Source organism: Aquarana catesbeiana, linkage group LG12 (assembly GCF_042186555.1).
Source record: "Aquarana catesbeiana isolate 2022-GZ linkage group LG12, ASM4218655v1, whole genome shotgun sequence".
In the NCBI taxonomy this organism is placed as follows: Eukaryota; Metazoa; Chordata; class Amphibia; order Anura; family Ranidae; genus Aquarana; species Aquarana catesbeiana.
Genome location: NC_133335.1, coordinates 156204023 through 156219779, shown reverse-complemented (window position 1 = coordinate 156219779; position 15757 = coordinate 156204023).

Below are 15757 nucleotides of genomic sequence, written 5' to 3'. Positions count from 1 at the left end.
TGAAAGTTTTTTTTTGGACTATTGCCACACATTTGAATGAGTTTTTTGGGACATTGTATTTGACTATCATAAACAGGGAAGGCACTTATTGAGAGAAGAACAGAATGCCGCACACCCCGAGTGATATCAAAAAAAGGGAGATGTCCCCCATGTGGGGTTTTCTAGGCAGCAGATGGGTTAAAGGATAACATATGGTTTAAAAAAGTTTAGACTTTATTAATGGCATGATCTCAAAAAATGACAATAACAGTTAAAATATGGGCTGTGGTACAGGAGATATATAAGCAACACCATAAGTGAAACTGAACACGATGATAAACAATATTCAAGCGCTAAAATAGGATATTGAGTTAAAACTTGCGCGTTTCGACACCACAGGTCTTCTTCAGATTTGGGTGCTGTAGAGGAATTTGCATGTATAGAGATTCATAAATATGACCACAAAATAAAATGTATTATAGTAATGGTGAACATTTTTCAGTATAGTTACCAATCACATTATGTTGAGCGATTTCTCCTGAGCCTGAAATCCTCTAAAACCTCCCAACTCGATCCCAGCATGGGTCCCCGGCCAGCCGACACACCAACAGAGGGAGCCAATCACTCAAGCGTGACTTACGAGGAGTCACAGAAGTGGATAAATTCCCAAATGCCAGGGAGGGGCATGAGGGCGAACAAGCAGCACCTGCAGTCGGAGCATCAGGTAACAGTACTATCAGTGCATTTTGTTTGGCACGGATAGGAATATATGAATAATTCCAATGGTTAAATATTGGAAATAGTAAATCTATTTGTTAATTTAACTGTTATCTCTATTTCTAAGACCAGCAGCATATAGATATTCGCACACTCATGTAAAGATAGAATGAAAATAATAACTATAAATACATTTAAATATCATTATGTTAAAAGCTGAAAAATGAATGGATAGTGGTAAGTATATTATATTGTTAGGTTAAGAGAAAAATGAATGAGGAATGTGGAGGGGGGGAAAAAAGGAGGGATCCCGGACAAGTGAGGGATGAAAGGGAAGGACAAAGGGGAGGGACGGACAGATAAGATGGAGGGGAAAAAAAAAAGAGGGGGGCGGGGAAGAGGGATAGGGGAAAGGATAGAGGGAGGAAGTGAAGAGTGGGGAAAGAGAGAAAGGGGCCTAAGAGATGGATCCAGAAAAAGGGAGTTGAAGAAATACATAAATGAATTGATGAATGATTAGGTGAAAAAAGCAATAAGGAGTGAAAAGGTGCGAATAGGGAGTAGATGTGTACATTGGAAAGGAGCACAAAGGTTAGGACTGGTAGGAAAAAATCGATGAAATAGTAAGAATGCAGTGAACAGGGCCAAAGCAAGGCCAAACAGTGCAAAAAGAAACATAAAAAATATAAAAACAAACATATAAAAACAAACACAAACGTGAGAGAGTGAATGATAGGGAAGTGTAAAATACATCGGTAGTGGTGTACTAACATTACCAACCATAGGAAGTGAATAAATTATAAGTTTACCTTATATATTCAAAAGCCGGAAAAAAATATACCAACAATGGAAAAGAGATCACAATGTTAGGATTCCACAATGGTTGAATAGGTGTTGTGGGCAGATAAGGTCAAATCTGAAATGTCAAAAATTGTATGACATCAGATAGTGTGTAATAAAATAACATAAAGGGGACCTATGGTGCAGAATATGCACCGTCAGGTCCAACCCGTCAAAGTATGAAGGTGCCTTATTACCTGTCTCAAGACTGCTTGTCAGTTTATGGCCATCCTAATGGAACAATAGGGATCGACTAAGGATCCCTCAAGTGTTTCATCCTTAAATATGGAAGGCTGGCCACTGGTTGGTTGCCTAATCGGTTTGCAGGTGCATGCGGGCCGCCCCCACCTCCCCTCTTCCGGCAGGGATAGTGGCGCAGTGTCGGCACTCCACGTGTGGCTCCCCCGGCGTTCAGGAAGACAATTGTCCCGGTACGGCCGTCACTTCCGCCGCAATTGCGTAATGCCATGATGTCATGCGCGCACGAGTATTGTCACGGTGTCTGGATGTGATCCGAAACGCCGCTGGCAGGAAGTAGTAAACCCCAGGTGGTCCTGCCACCTAGTGGGTGTGTTTGCAAAGCACAGGGCCCCATGTTTTCCCCTGTGCCAGGAAGAGACGCAGTAACGGAGCCTCCACTCTCTAATGGATCAGAGGGCCAGGGAACCTGTGCCCGGACCCAGGAGGGGGAAGAAGAGGAGAAAAAACACAGAACAAATACTATGTCAAAAACATATGAGATATTATGCATTGGGCTCCATTGTATGTTGATGCCCAATGCCTAAATATTAACAAATTACAACAATTCACAAATCACATTGTATGTACAAAAATCTTTTAAAGCCGTGGGCCGTTAAGGTGCAATTAAGGTATCCATAAACCACCTCCACTTAAGATTGTATAAAAGGCATAAATATCAATAGTCATCCTGTTAGGACATCCTAACAGATGGCATGTTACATTTAAAGAGGATACAAATTACAAATTACAAAAAAGGAACAAGGCAGAAAAGGCAAGATAACAATGCAAAGAAGGCAATACCCAATAAACATAATAATGTAATTATCACTTTTAGTGCGTTTTACCTGAGGAGAAACCTCGCAGAAAAGGGGCAAACAAAATAGATTTGTTGAGGCCAGGAGGCGACGTGGCCTGCAACTGGAAGATCCATTTCTGCTCTTTCTGGAGCATGACCTTGTTCCAGTCGTCTCCTCTATCTGGTATGTGCATTCTATAAAGTGCTGTAAACATTACTTTAGGCACTCTATAGTTATGTTCTAAAACGACATGTCTCCCGACAGGAAGGTATCGATTGCCGACTTGCATGCTATACATATGTTTCGATATGCGTTGCCAAAACTCTTGCTTGGTTTTGCCTATGTAGTAGGTGCCGCACTCCATGAAATATACCAGACCACAGGTCTGGCAATTCACAAAGTGCGAGGGCTTGAAGGTTTCTCCATTGGGGAGGCAAAACGTTTTCTCCTTCCTTATTAGTGGGCAGTGCGAACAATGCCCACATGGGAAGGAACCAACAGTGACGCAGTATTTAGATCTTTTTTGTTTATCTTTGAACTCGCTTTGAACAAGCATGTCCTTAACAGAGATGGCTCTTTTGAAGGTTATTGTCAGGTCACCTTGAGGCTAGGTGACAGATGCACACCGCTGGGATCACCGTTGGGAGTGCGCCGCAAGGCAGTGGACCCTACGGCTGACTTCTGCGGATGGGAGTCCAGGTGGTAAGGAAGGCAGGGCCGCTGGAACACCAACACGGATCCCACCGGGGTTAGAGCGTAGGATTCCCTGGTGCGCGGAGTCTAAGAGCCAGCAGGTGTTCACCAGAGCCTCTAGTGGTGAAGATGGACTGGGCTGCAACTGGCTCCAGGTCGCGACCCCCAGCTCACACCCACAGTAGGCAACAGGAGGATAGGGATAATAAAGGAATAAGCCAAGGTCAGGGCCACAAGCAGACAAGGACAACAGAGTTCACGCCAAGGTTCAGGGTCACAGGCAAACGGGGATAGTCGGGGACATGCCAAAGGTCAGGGTCACGAGCAGACAGGAATAGTAGAGAACACGCCAAGGTTGGTAACAGAAACAAATGTAGAGCACACGGCAGGCAGGAACAGGAAGCCAAACACACAAAGGTTGATCAGCAGGGCTGGCCTGCAGTGCAGAGGTTAATATAGAGTTCTCTGATAGGAGCTGGGGTGGAGCCATACTAGAGGAGAGTTAATAAAAGCAGTCAGGTGAGAGTCAGCTGGTCTTTAGAGATGAGCACATGGAGACAGGTAAGCTGATAGACAAAACTCTATTGCATAACCATGACAGTCCCCCCCCCCTTTCGAGGCCTCCCCCTTCCCCGCCTGGGACCAGGTTTAGAGGGGAATTTCAAATGAAACTTCCTCAACAGATGAGGTGCAAAGACCTCGGAAGCCTTGATCCACGACCTCTCCTCAGGACCAAACCCCTTCCAATGCACAAGGTACTGGAGAATGCCTCGACAGAGTCGGGAATCCAAAATTTGGCTAACCTCGTACTCCTGATTATCCTCAGAGACCGGCGCTGCGGTAGAGAAGAGAGGATGAGAGAACTTTTTGAGGACTAAAGGCTTCAGAAGGGCAACATGGAAGGAGTTAGAGATTTTGAGGATTTTGGAAATCTGGAGCTTGAAACAAACCGGATTCAGTTTAGAAGTTATGGTGTACGGACCAATGAATCTTAGGGCAAATTTGAGAGAAGGAACCCGGAGTTTGATGTTCCTGGTGGAGAGCCAGACTGTCTCCTGGCTGAAGAGAAGGCGGCTTACGCCTGCGACGGTCAGCAAAATTCTTGAATTCGTTGGCAGCTTTCTGAAGGGAATCATGAACGTCAGCCCACATGGAAATGAATGATTCCTGAACAGTAGCCAAGGCTGGAATGTCGGAAGAACAGGTCATAGGAAGAGGGAGTTGAGGATGTTTTCCATAAACAGTGATAAATGGTGTTTTCTGAGAACTGACGTTGACATGATTATTGTGGGAGAACTCTGCCCACGGGAGTAGTGATGCCCAATCATCGTGATGAGCCGAGACCAAGGTACGGAGAAAGACCTCCAACTCCTTATTAACCCTCTCAGTCTGGCCATTGGACTGGGGATGGTAAGAAGAGGTAAAATCCAAGGTAATGTTGAGGGATTTGCAAAAGGCTCTCCAAAAACGAGACGTAAACTGAACACCCCTGTCCGAAACGACATGGGAAGGAACACCATGAAGGCGGAAAATCTCTCGTACAAAAATGGGAACCAAGGCAGAGGCAGAAGGGAGACCAGGAAGAGGAACAAAATGAGCCATCTTAGAGAACCGATCGATTACCACCCAAATGGCTGTATTATTCTCTGACAGTGGAAGATCGGTGATAAAATCCATGGCGATATGAGACCAGGGCTCCTTAGGAATGGGCAAGGGCATGAGAAGACCAGCAGGGGCTTGTGTGGAAGATTTAGACTTGACAAGCCTTGACGTAATCTTTAACATCCGAGCGGAGGTTAGGCCACCAGTAGAGACGACTGATGAGCAGGAAGGATCGGAGGAACCCAGCATAACCTGCCACCTTGGAATCATGTCCCCAATAAAGGATCTTAGCTCTTAGCTCCGTGGGAACAAAGGTCTTGCCAGGAGGAATTTTTGATTCCAGGGTGGTAGAATGGGCAACAATGCATGAGGTCGGAATGATCGGCTCAGGATCAGGGGTGGACTCCTCGTCCAAAGTGTCAAATGACCTTGAGAGCGCATCAGCCCGACCGTTGCAGGAACCAGGTTTGTACATAATCGTGAATTTAAAACGAGAAAAGAAGAGACTCCACCTGGCCTGTCTGGGGTTCAGATGTTTAGCATTCTGTAAGTATTGTAGATTCTTCTTGATTAGTAAAGATCGTAATGGAGTGAGGGGAACCCTCCAAGAGATGACGCCACTCTTCCAACGCCAATTTAATTGTGAGAAGTTCCCGATCACCAATGCCATAATTTCTCTCTGCCTGAGAAAATTTTTTGGAGAAGAACACACATGGTTGACGTCTCTTCTCAAAACTGAAGAAGCACAGCTCCCACCCCCATTGAAGAAGCGTCTACTTCAATAAAAAATGGGTCCTCAGCATTTGGTCTCCTCAAGAGAGGTCCAGAAACAAAGGCCTGTTTCAGATCGTGAAACGCAGAGACAGCCTCGGGAGGCCAGTCTTTGGCATTCGTCCCCTTCTTGGTTAAAGCGATAATAGGCGGAAGATGGAAGAGTAATTCCTTATGAACTGCCTATAATAATTTGTGAAGCCAAGAAAGCGCTGTGTGGCCTTGAGGCTAGCAGGAAGGGGCCAGTTGTGGGGGAAGATGGTAGTTGCGCTGTGATGAGGGGGGGGGGAGCTACAAGGATGACTAAAGTGGCAAAGTGAACTAAAAAAGCAGAAACGGGCCAATGCATGAATATATCCTACATGCTAAAAGAACATGGTGGGGATGCAGTGCAGTGCAACGTAGCTGATCAACATGACATGTTGCGGGCAGACAAAGCCTAATATATAAAGGTAATCGTGAAACAGTGACTGCTTGAATATAGCAAAACAAAAATGCATATACCAACACAAATAGGGTGAATAATGACACAATGCAAAAAAAAAAAATATATATATATATATATATATATAATGCAAGAAAAATATATGTGGGCTAGTGCCCCATTAGCAAAAACGTGCCAGATCCTGGTGAACTACAAGTGACAAATCCCTAGGACAAACATGAATATTAGTTCTATCATCCAGTCCAAAAAGCAAAAACACGTGATGAGAAACACAAAACAAGTCCAATCGTGAAGGGAGGGGGGATCTTCAGTGAGGACACCTCCGTGTTTGCAAGCCGCTTACCTTACAGCTGTAAGGTGTACAGCCTGTGTTGCAAATGACCCGCAGGTGTAGACGTTACGTGTATACAGGCAGTGACAATGATGAACATGCCAAGCGAAATATAAAAAATAAAAAGTATACAGCATGTAAAATAACTCTGCAACGACCACAGTGGAGGGGGGGCAAGACACACACAGGGGGAGGTTGCACTCACTTTCATGAAGTGAGTGTGGGCATCAATCCACGAGCGCCGAGCTCGTATGCCTCCAGGAGTGTCACCATTCTGGAATCTGTCCCCGTGCCTGGAAACTGGAATATGTCCCCGTGCCTCTCTCCTCAGTGTTCGTCAGGTAGAGTAGTGATGTACAGTGTGAGGGGGAAAGAGACGCACATAGCGTGATCCCATATATTCCAATGTCTCTGCACGATGTTTCAAATGGCCACATGTTGGCGTGAAAAAACGCATGATAGTGCGAGTGAGATTGGAATCAGTGTGACCGTGAGACTCGGATTTATACAATAAAGCAGACTGAGATTGTATTACGGTTTTATTATATGCTTTCCTTAGACACGATCGGCTGTATCCGCGTGCCAAGAGACGGTTTTGAAGGAGCAGCCTCTTTGAAGAGGGTGTCATTTGAGCAATTGCGCCGAAGTCTCAAATATTGCCCATAAGGGATAGAATTCTTGAGTGGTGGTGGATGGAAACTAGCAGCGTGAAGCACCGTGTTCCCAGCGGGGTGCTAGATAACTTGTTTTCAGGGGTGGTTTTAACCAAAACATCCAGGAAGGTGACACTGTCATGATTATAAGTTATAGTGAATTTCAAACTGTAATCATTCACATTTATCAAATTGAAAAATTCTATAAGCTTGGCCTCAGATCCCTCCCCAGATGACGAAGACGTTGTCGATATACCGAAGCCACTTGGTGATGTGGCTAGTGTATTCGAAGAGGCCTATGTCATCTAGGAGGGACTGCTCCAACTCCCCCAGGTACAGATTGACGTAGGATGGGGCACAGCATGGCCCTATCGCTACGCCCTGCACCTGGAGGTAGTGGGGGTTATTGAAACTGAAGAAATTGTGGTGCAGTATGTACTGCAAACCAGTCAGGATGAATGCATTTAGCGCTGGGTCATACCTCCTTTTTCCCCCCCTCCACATCCATCATTTTCTTCATTCATTTTTCTCTTTCTAAGACTTTATATTCTTTTTTTCTTTCCATCTCATTCATGCTAATCTCCCCATTTCAACCTAACAATATAATATACTTACCACTATCCATTCATTTTTCAGCTTTTAACATAATGATATTTAAATTTATTTATAGTTATTATTTTCATTCTATCTTTACATGAGTATGCAAATATCTATACGCTGCTGCTTAGAAATACAGATAACAGTTAAATTAACAAATAGATTTACTATTTCCAATACTTAACCATTGGAATTATGCATATATTCCTATCCATGCCAAACAAAATGCACTGATAGTACTGTTATTTGATGCTCCGACTGCAAGTGCTGCTTGTTCGCCCTCATGCCCCTCCCTGGCATTTGGGAATTTATCCACTTCTGTGACTCCTCATAAGTCACCCATGAGCGATTGGCTCCCTCTGTTGGTGTGCCGGCTGGCTGGGGACCCCTGCTGGGATCAAGTGAGGGAGGTTTTAGAGGATTTCAGGCTCAGGAGAAAATCGCTCAACATAATGTGATTGGTAACTATACTGAAAAATGTTCACCATTACTATAATTCATTTTATTTTGTGGTCATATTTATGAATCTCTATACATGCAAATTCCTCTACAGTGCCCAAATCCTCTGAAGAAGACCCAGTGGGGTCGAAACGCATCATTATTCACTCAATATCTTATTTTGGCGCTTGAATATTGTATATCATCGTGTTCAGTTTCACTTGTGTTGTTGCTTATATATCTCCTGTTCCACAGCCCATATTTTAACGTTATTGTCATTTTTGAGATCATGCCATTAAGAAAGTCTAAACAATTTTAAACCATATGTTATTATCCTTTCACCCATCTGCTGCCTAGAAAACCCCACATGGGGGACATCTCCCTTTTTTGTATTTGACCATTTTCCAATCACTGGAAACACTAGGTGGCAATCTCAATGCACATTTATTTATTTGCACTTTATGAATTTGTACAACACATTTGCATAATTCACCTACTGGGTGTAGTGATATAATATGTGTAGTAGTATAGTAGTATTGTGGGTATGATAATTAATTAGTAAGTACTCTTCCGCAGCAACCCAATTCTTCCAGAGAGATGCACTTTATTGACTTCCAACACAGAACAAAGTCCAAAGTCCACAGATGACAAAAAATCCGACAGAGTATATAATTCAGAGTCCCATTTTCTCTAGATTTGCGCCTTCATAGTCATACACAGACAAGACTATACACTGAACGCCATGTTATATTCACTAGACATTGAATGGCTGAGCAATTTGATTGGCCGTCTCCATTCAGGCCTTTGATATACTTTAGTCTTTCAGACAGACAACAACCCCCAGCCGTGGACAGCTGCAGTCATAAACCGCCCCAATTTGCACTCCCGCATATCAACATCAACAAGTCCCCTTAGATATGTGTAATTAGATTAGATTAACAGATACCACCTGAACACCCTTTGAAATGTTCAATTAGGTTTAACACATCAAAGGGTCTTCAGCTGTCCCCTTGCTATGTTAAAATTCAGTTGACTTGGACAATTCAACTGAATTTCTGGTCAACATAGCACTCCAATACAACATTATACATAAATCGGCCAACATATTACAACACTGGGGACACCCAGTGGTTGTCTTTTGATATTGCATATTGCACTTTATTGTATATCTAATTGCAGAGTGCGCGGTTTATTGTTCATTTTCACTCTATAGGTTTTAACCTCACAACAAGCAGCCCCTCAACTAATTTTAGTACAAATCACAATTTTGCGCAGGTAGGGAATAACATCTAGTTACTCCCCTATTTACATGTCAGAATACACTGCCCAACACTTCAGCCGATTGGCTGCAACCACTGCCTAAATGAAAGTTTTCAACATTCCTGTTTGACAAAAGTTGATTGTCGAATCGACTTATGTTGAGCAGTAATGGCTATAGATGGATCGAATCTTGGTCGGTATCTGTTGAACTGGCCGAATTTCAAACCATCTATGGCCAGCTTTAGTCTTGAAACAATACCTGTGTGTTAATATTAGCCCCAGACTATACAACAGGGATTCTGTTTCTTTTGTCTCCAAGTTGAAATTGATGTGAACCTCTCACAATCCTAGTAAAATAATAATGAATTATTCTGCATAGCCAACATTATCAGCCCATCCCACCCAGCCTTTCCCTTCCACTGAGCTAGAGCCAATTATCAAAAGACATTGTCAAAACATCATGAATTCATGAATACAAATTTTATCCACTTTGAATAATTATTAATTGGACCAACCTTATTTGTAAACACAATTCATTAAATTTGACCTGGGCACATATATCTGTATTATTTACTTATCTCTCTCAAAAGCACTATGTCCCGTGTCTTTCTGCTGCTTTGTTCCTCTGTCATCAGCATCATAACTTCTGACAAGTTCTCCGACACAGGTGATAAAAGCAGCTGGAAATATGTGTCAGGGAGGGAACTTAGAGATAAATTCGCAGAGAGCTTGTCTATTCACAGCTCAGCAAGTTTCTTCATTCCTCTAACCTATGTGGAGGAGGGGGGTGCCCTTACTAGAATCAGCTGTGCCAAGATTACACACTCAGTGGTGGAACAGGAAGAAAGAGTTAACTTTCTAAACAGCGTAGAAAGCTGGGAAAGCTGAAGACATCAGATATGAAACAAATCTCTCTACATACGTTTTATTTGTATATCTGTGTGTCATCTGAGGCTGTTCACTTGACTGGGTATATGTGAGAGTTTACATCCACTTTAAGTATTATTTGTCCTACTTCTAATTGACTCCTCTATTTTATCTTATTTTCTAATTTTATTATCCACAGTTTTTATTAAGTCCTAACATAGGTCTCCTGTTGCATCTCACTTTGATTCTAATAACATCCACAGCTCTGTTACTGCCTGTTATAAGATATTTTATATGATTGACCTCAATTGTCAAATTCCCCACCATTTTATTGAAATTAATATGTTATGGATATTATATACTAGGTTGTTATATGGATTTTATTGACATACATCACTATATTGTTTATAGGAGATATTTATGGTATGTTTCACTTTTTTTTTCCTTTCGCACGTTAGCCCTGAGAAAGGGGGAGGCTTTTTCCTGGTCATATTTGATGTTCTTAACCATTATACATTTCAAAAAGCACACAGCAGCCTCTCAACCTTTTTAACACAGAGGAACCCTTGAACTAACTTTCATATCTCAGGGAACCTTGCTAAATAATTAATAAATTTACAGCTAACGGGAAATTAGCATGAACAGCAGGTAGAGACTAGTGATGAGCCAAACATACTTGGTTCGAGCCAGGGTCAGTGAACATGAATACATTTCAGTAGCTGAATCCAAACCCTATTAAAGTCAATGGTAGCTAAAAGTTAAAAAACAGTTCTGGACATTTTCTGAGCTAATAGTCAATGGTTTGTCAAACAAATGGTATAGGGAGAAAGAGGGTGGCTGAGCACCGCTCTGGAAAGCATGTACAAGAAAAAAAATTCTATTTGGTGGGGAGCAGCAGTGGATCCCTCCTCCGTCCACCAAACAGCATGGTCTATAGGAAAGGTAACGCATTACATGTTGCTGTATTTGTAATCAATTGACCACCAAGGAATACAGACTCCATAACAAGGTCTAGAAATATACAGATGGCATAATTGCATATTGTTCCGAGAATGCTACTTGGCCATGGACAAAAAAAAAGTGTTATGCCCCGTACACACGGTCGGAAATTGATCGGACAATCCAACAACAAAATCCATGGATTTTTTCCGATGGATGTTGGCTCAAACTTGTTTTGCATACACACGGTCACACAAAGTTGTCGTAAAATTCGATCGTTCTGAACGCGGTGACGTAAAACGCGTACGTTGGGACTATAAACGGGGCAGTAGCCAATAGCTTTCGTTTCTTAATTTATTCTGAGCATGCGTGACACTTTGTGCGTCGGATTTGTGTACACACGATCGGAATTTCCGACAACTAATTTTGTATAGCAAGCTCTCAAACTTTGTGTGTCGGAAATTCCTATGGAAAATGTATGATGGAGCCTACACACGGTCGGAATTTCCGACAACAAGGTCCTATCACACATTTTCCATCGGAAAATTATATCGTGTGTACAGGGCATAACAGTGTAACATCAGACTATATACACTTTTTTCCCAGGTCCCCAGAGTGACCACAGAGTCAAAAACTGTGGTAGCTGTGTTTTTGTATAATTAATGTACAGTCACATAAAAAAGGAAATGCCTACAAAAAAGGTAGCATGGGAAAAAAAATGCTTTTCAATTATTTATTCAACAAAAGTATCAATGTATGTAATGGAGTATTGTAATAAAAGTAAGAACACTTCCACCCACTGCTCACAGTTGACCTCCAACTCCTTCATACAGGCCCAGGCTTGTGGCTCTTAAATTTAAACTGGCTAGAGGATGTGGTGGTTAAAGGGAAATGTACAAAGGACATAGCAGAGTACTGGAACATTAACAATGCCAATGATACACTGGTGTATTTGGCAGATCCCAATACTTCCCTACACTGCCTATTGCAAGAGCTGAATTTGGGGACTATTCTGGTTTTTGAGTGAATTGAGAGAAGTCTAGCTTCTTTCTTCTGGACCAAGCAGCTACACAAGTGATTCACTCAATCTTGAAACTCCAGCTAGTCAACTTCTTCAGATACTACCTCTCAGTTCGTATATAACTAATAATGTATGTCCTTTCATCGCACAGTTGCGACAAACTAAGCAATAGATGAACTTCCCGTTGGATCTCATGGGCAGAGTCAATATTCTTAAAGTGATCTATTTACCTAAATTGTTATGTTTTGGCTAACTCGCCCTGTAAAATACCTAAATACGTTTTTAAACAAATTGATACTCTCTGTGCGACATTCATCTGGCACCATAAAACCCATAGAATAGCTCTGGAGTTATTGAAATTACTGACTCATCTGGCAGGACTTGTTTACCCTAATTTTTATTTATACTATTTAGCATCCCAACTAGTGTACATCCATGACAGGTTGCACCCAACTTTTGCCAATGAGTGCATCCCATTGCTCGGGCTAGATGGTCCTCACTGGATGTAGTGAGACTCTGATCTCTAGGGACAAAATAATTCAACTTAAAATTTTCCATCACAATTACCTTACTCCTGCCCAGCTACATAATCTAAGTCTATGCTCTACAACTGACTGCTTCAGAGGCTGCGGACTCCACGAAGACTTTATACATTGCTTCTGGTCCTGCTCTGTGGTACAAAAGTTCTGGTTGGCTCCTTCCTTTCTATGACATTGGGCTTTCCTAATATCATGCATCCTAAGAATTGTCTTCTAGACATATTGGGTGATTTACTGCTTTCTAGCCCTGTTAAACGTCTATTGCGAATGCTGCATGTAGCAGGTACCTCTCCAAGCTGATTGAATCCACGAAGGGGAGAGCTGCCTGCTAGCAGCTGCATGGGCTTTTCGACCCCCCTTCCTCTCCTCACACACAGAACTGCTCACTCTGTAGAAGAGACTGAGAGCCAATCATCAGGGAGCAGCAGCAGAGAACTGTGGAATATGAAGTCCCAGCACAAAGCAGCCTGACTGACTTGAGGGGGCAGAACTGCAAATCCCAGGCTGCACTACAGAGAGTCAAGAGAATTGTGGGAGAGACTATAAAAGTACAGGGTGGACCAGGCCCTAAAAGGCCTTTTTTCCTGAAGCCCATCGGGAGAGCATCCTTCTACTGCTGTGTGAGGGGATTGCGGCCTACCAAGGGGCACACAGCGTGCAGCTCCCGCCCGGAGGGTCATAACCCCGCCCACTTTTAGAAGGATGCTCTGCAGCAACGCAGAATGTCACGGAATTGGTCAATTCACCGGATCAGCAGACTGAAGCCATCGCGACACATCTGCAGCCAGGAGGACTGCTGAATGCGTACAGGATTGGTGAGGGGGTTTTGCCCAGGATTATATGGTCTTCCATAAAGCACCACACTTGAACACTGTGCACAGACACCTGTTATCCAGATCAAGCAGAGGAGTGTTATATCACAGCACCAGCTATTTTATATTGCTCTCCACCATCTGTTACATTGAGGGACCCTTGTCCATAGAGCTCCAACATGCCGGTGAAGAAAACAAAAACAAGGCCTTGCTCTTAGAACATTATTGTTGTTACTCTTAAAGGGGACACATCACTGGTGTTTATATTATCTCATTGCTTGCTAGTGTTAAAGGTACAATAGGCCGGCCTGGGGTTCCCCTTTAGCCATAGTATTCTACATCAATCAATAGTTTGCTTTGGGAGTCCATTCAATCTGTGTACATTGTTATTATTCTTTTATTGTTGCAAAGTGTTATTGACTGTTTTGAGAACTGTTTCAACCATGTCCTGGCTACTTATGCAGGACTTGGCTGACTAATATCACTTTAAACCTTTCTCTGGTCCAAGTAAACTTGAGAGAGCAGAACTGTGTCTGTGTGTTATTACTGTGTTACTCCATTAATCACATTGCTAGGTGCACCAGAGGGGCTGGGGCAGTTCTTTGTTCAGTCCGTTACTTTGCCTCTCAACCCCAAACAAAAGCAGCTCCTTTGGGGGTATCGCTATATGTATTTTTTTGTAAAGAAAACAATTTTATTATCCTAAAAAGGAACATCCAACGTCCTCCTAAGTTATGCACCTGGCTTAAACTCATTAAAGACACCCTCTCTTTATATAGGGCTCTGAGCTCTGTACCCTGCAATGAAATGTTTTTTCATTGCTGTTTATTGTGTTATTTTTTTTTCTGTATAAAGCTTTCAAAATTTAACAAAACATATCTTTAAAAAAAAAAAAAAAAGTAAGAACACTCCTAAGCCTAGTTCATATGATTATTGGACTAATGAGTTGTTTTTTTTTTTTGCATGCTAGCCTCCATATCGAAAAAAAACAATGGGTTACTAAAGTACGAAAATTCTCATATGACAGAATAAAAATCTGGAAGTGATGTAATGTATTTGTTTTATATTTTCAGACAAAAACTATACTGATTATTGTCCCTTCGGATAATTTTGGACAAAAGCTGTGTACTAATGGTCAGATTATCTTACGATTGCTTCGAAAGCGGTATTTTTTTGTATGATATTCTGATCCTGTGTACTAGACTTTAGCCTCAGAAACTAGTACTGCCCCCTTTAGCAGAAATGACTCCTTGTAAGTACCCACCAGTCTCTGACACAGACCCAATGGATTTTTTAACCACGTGTAAAATGTATGCAGTTGCAAAATTGTCTGTCTCCATCAACATATCAATGAGATTCAAATCAAAGCTTTGACCAGCCAGACCATAGCCTTCCATTTTTACATTCGTAACCATTCCTTGGTGGGTTTTATAGTATGCTGCAGATCATGAAAAAAATTGATTTACTGTTCAACTTCAACTCTTGGTCAAATTGCCTCTAGAGATGAGCTGACGGTTTGGTCACCTGTTCGTCAGGAGGCATGCAACATATATAGAAGTGGTATTTCTACCACTTCTATAAATGAGAGCTAAAGGGAAAACTAAATGGTGGGACTTTAAATGAAGCAGCCACTACGTAATATAAACCAATCAATATACCAATGTTTATTAATTGCAAGGTTTGTACATAACCCAAGGGGTAATAAATAGTAAATAAATATAGCAATGCACTAATGGGTCTAAATGAGCGGATCTGGACAATGCAAAGTAGTACACGGTAGGTTCATTAACAAGAAAGTAATATATAACAGTATAATATGTTAATGAACAGTGGTTGACAAGATCAGGACATTCCACATCAATGTAAAGCTGATATAACAGTGTACATAATTTTAACTTAGGTCTGTGAACCCCAATAGTAACAAAGGCAATCTTAGGGTATAAAAGCAAGGGTAGATTGATTCATAAAAGTAAATAAAGTAAAATACAAATATTGAACATAGATACTGTGACAACGAATCATAGGAAAGCTCTACGCGTTTCGTGGTTATACCACTCGTCAGGAGCAGATGCAGTAATAGGGGGTATCTATAATGAAATAATTACCAGAATGAGTATAATATAAAATATACAATTGTAAAAAATGTATAAGAAGGGGAACAAAAAAGGGGGGGTCCCAAACATTCTCACCTTATTGTAGTATAAAAATATATATAA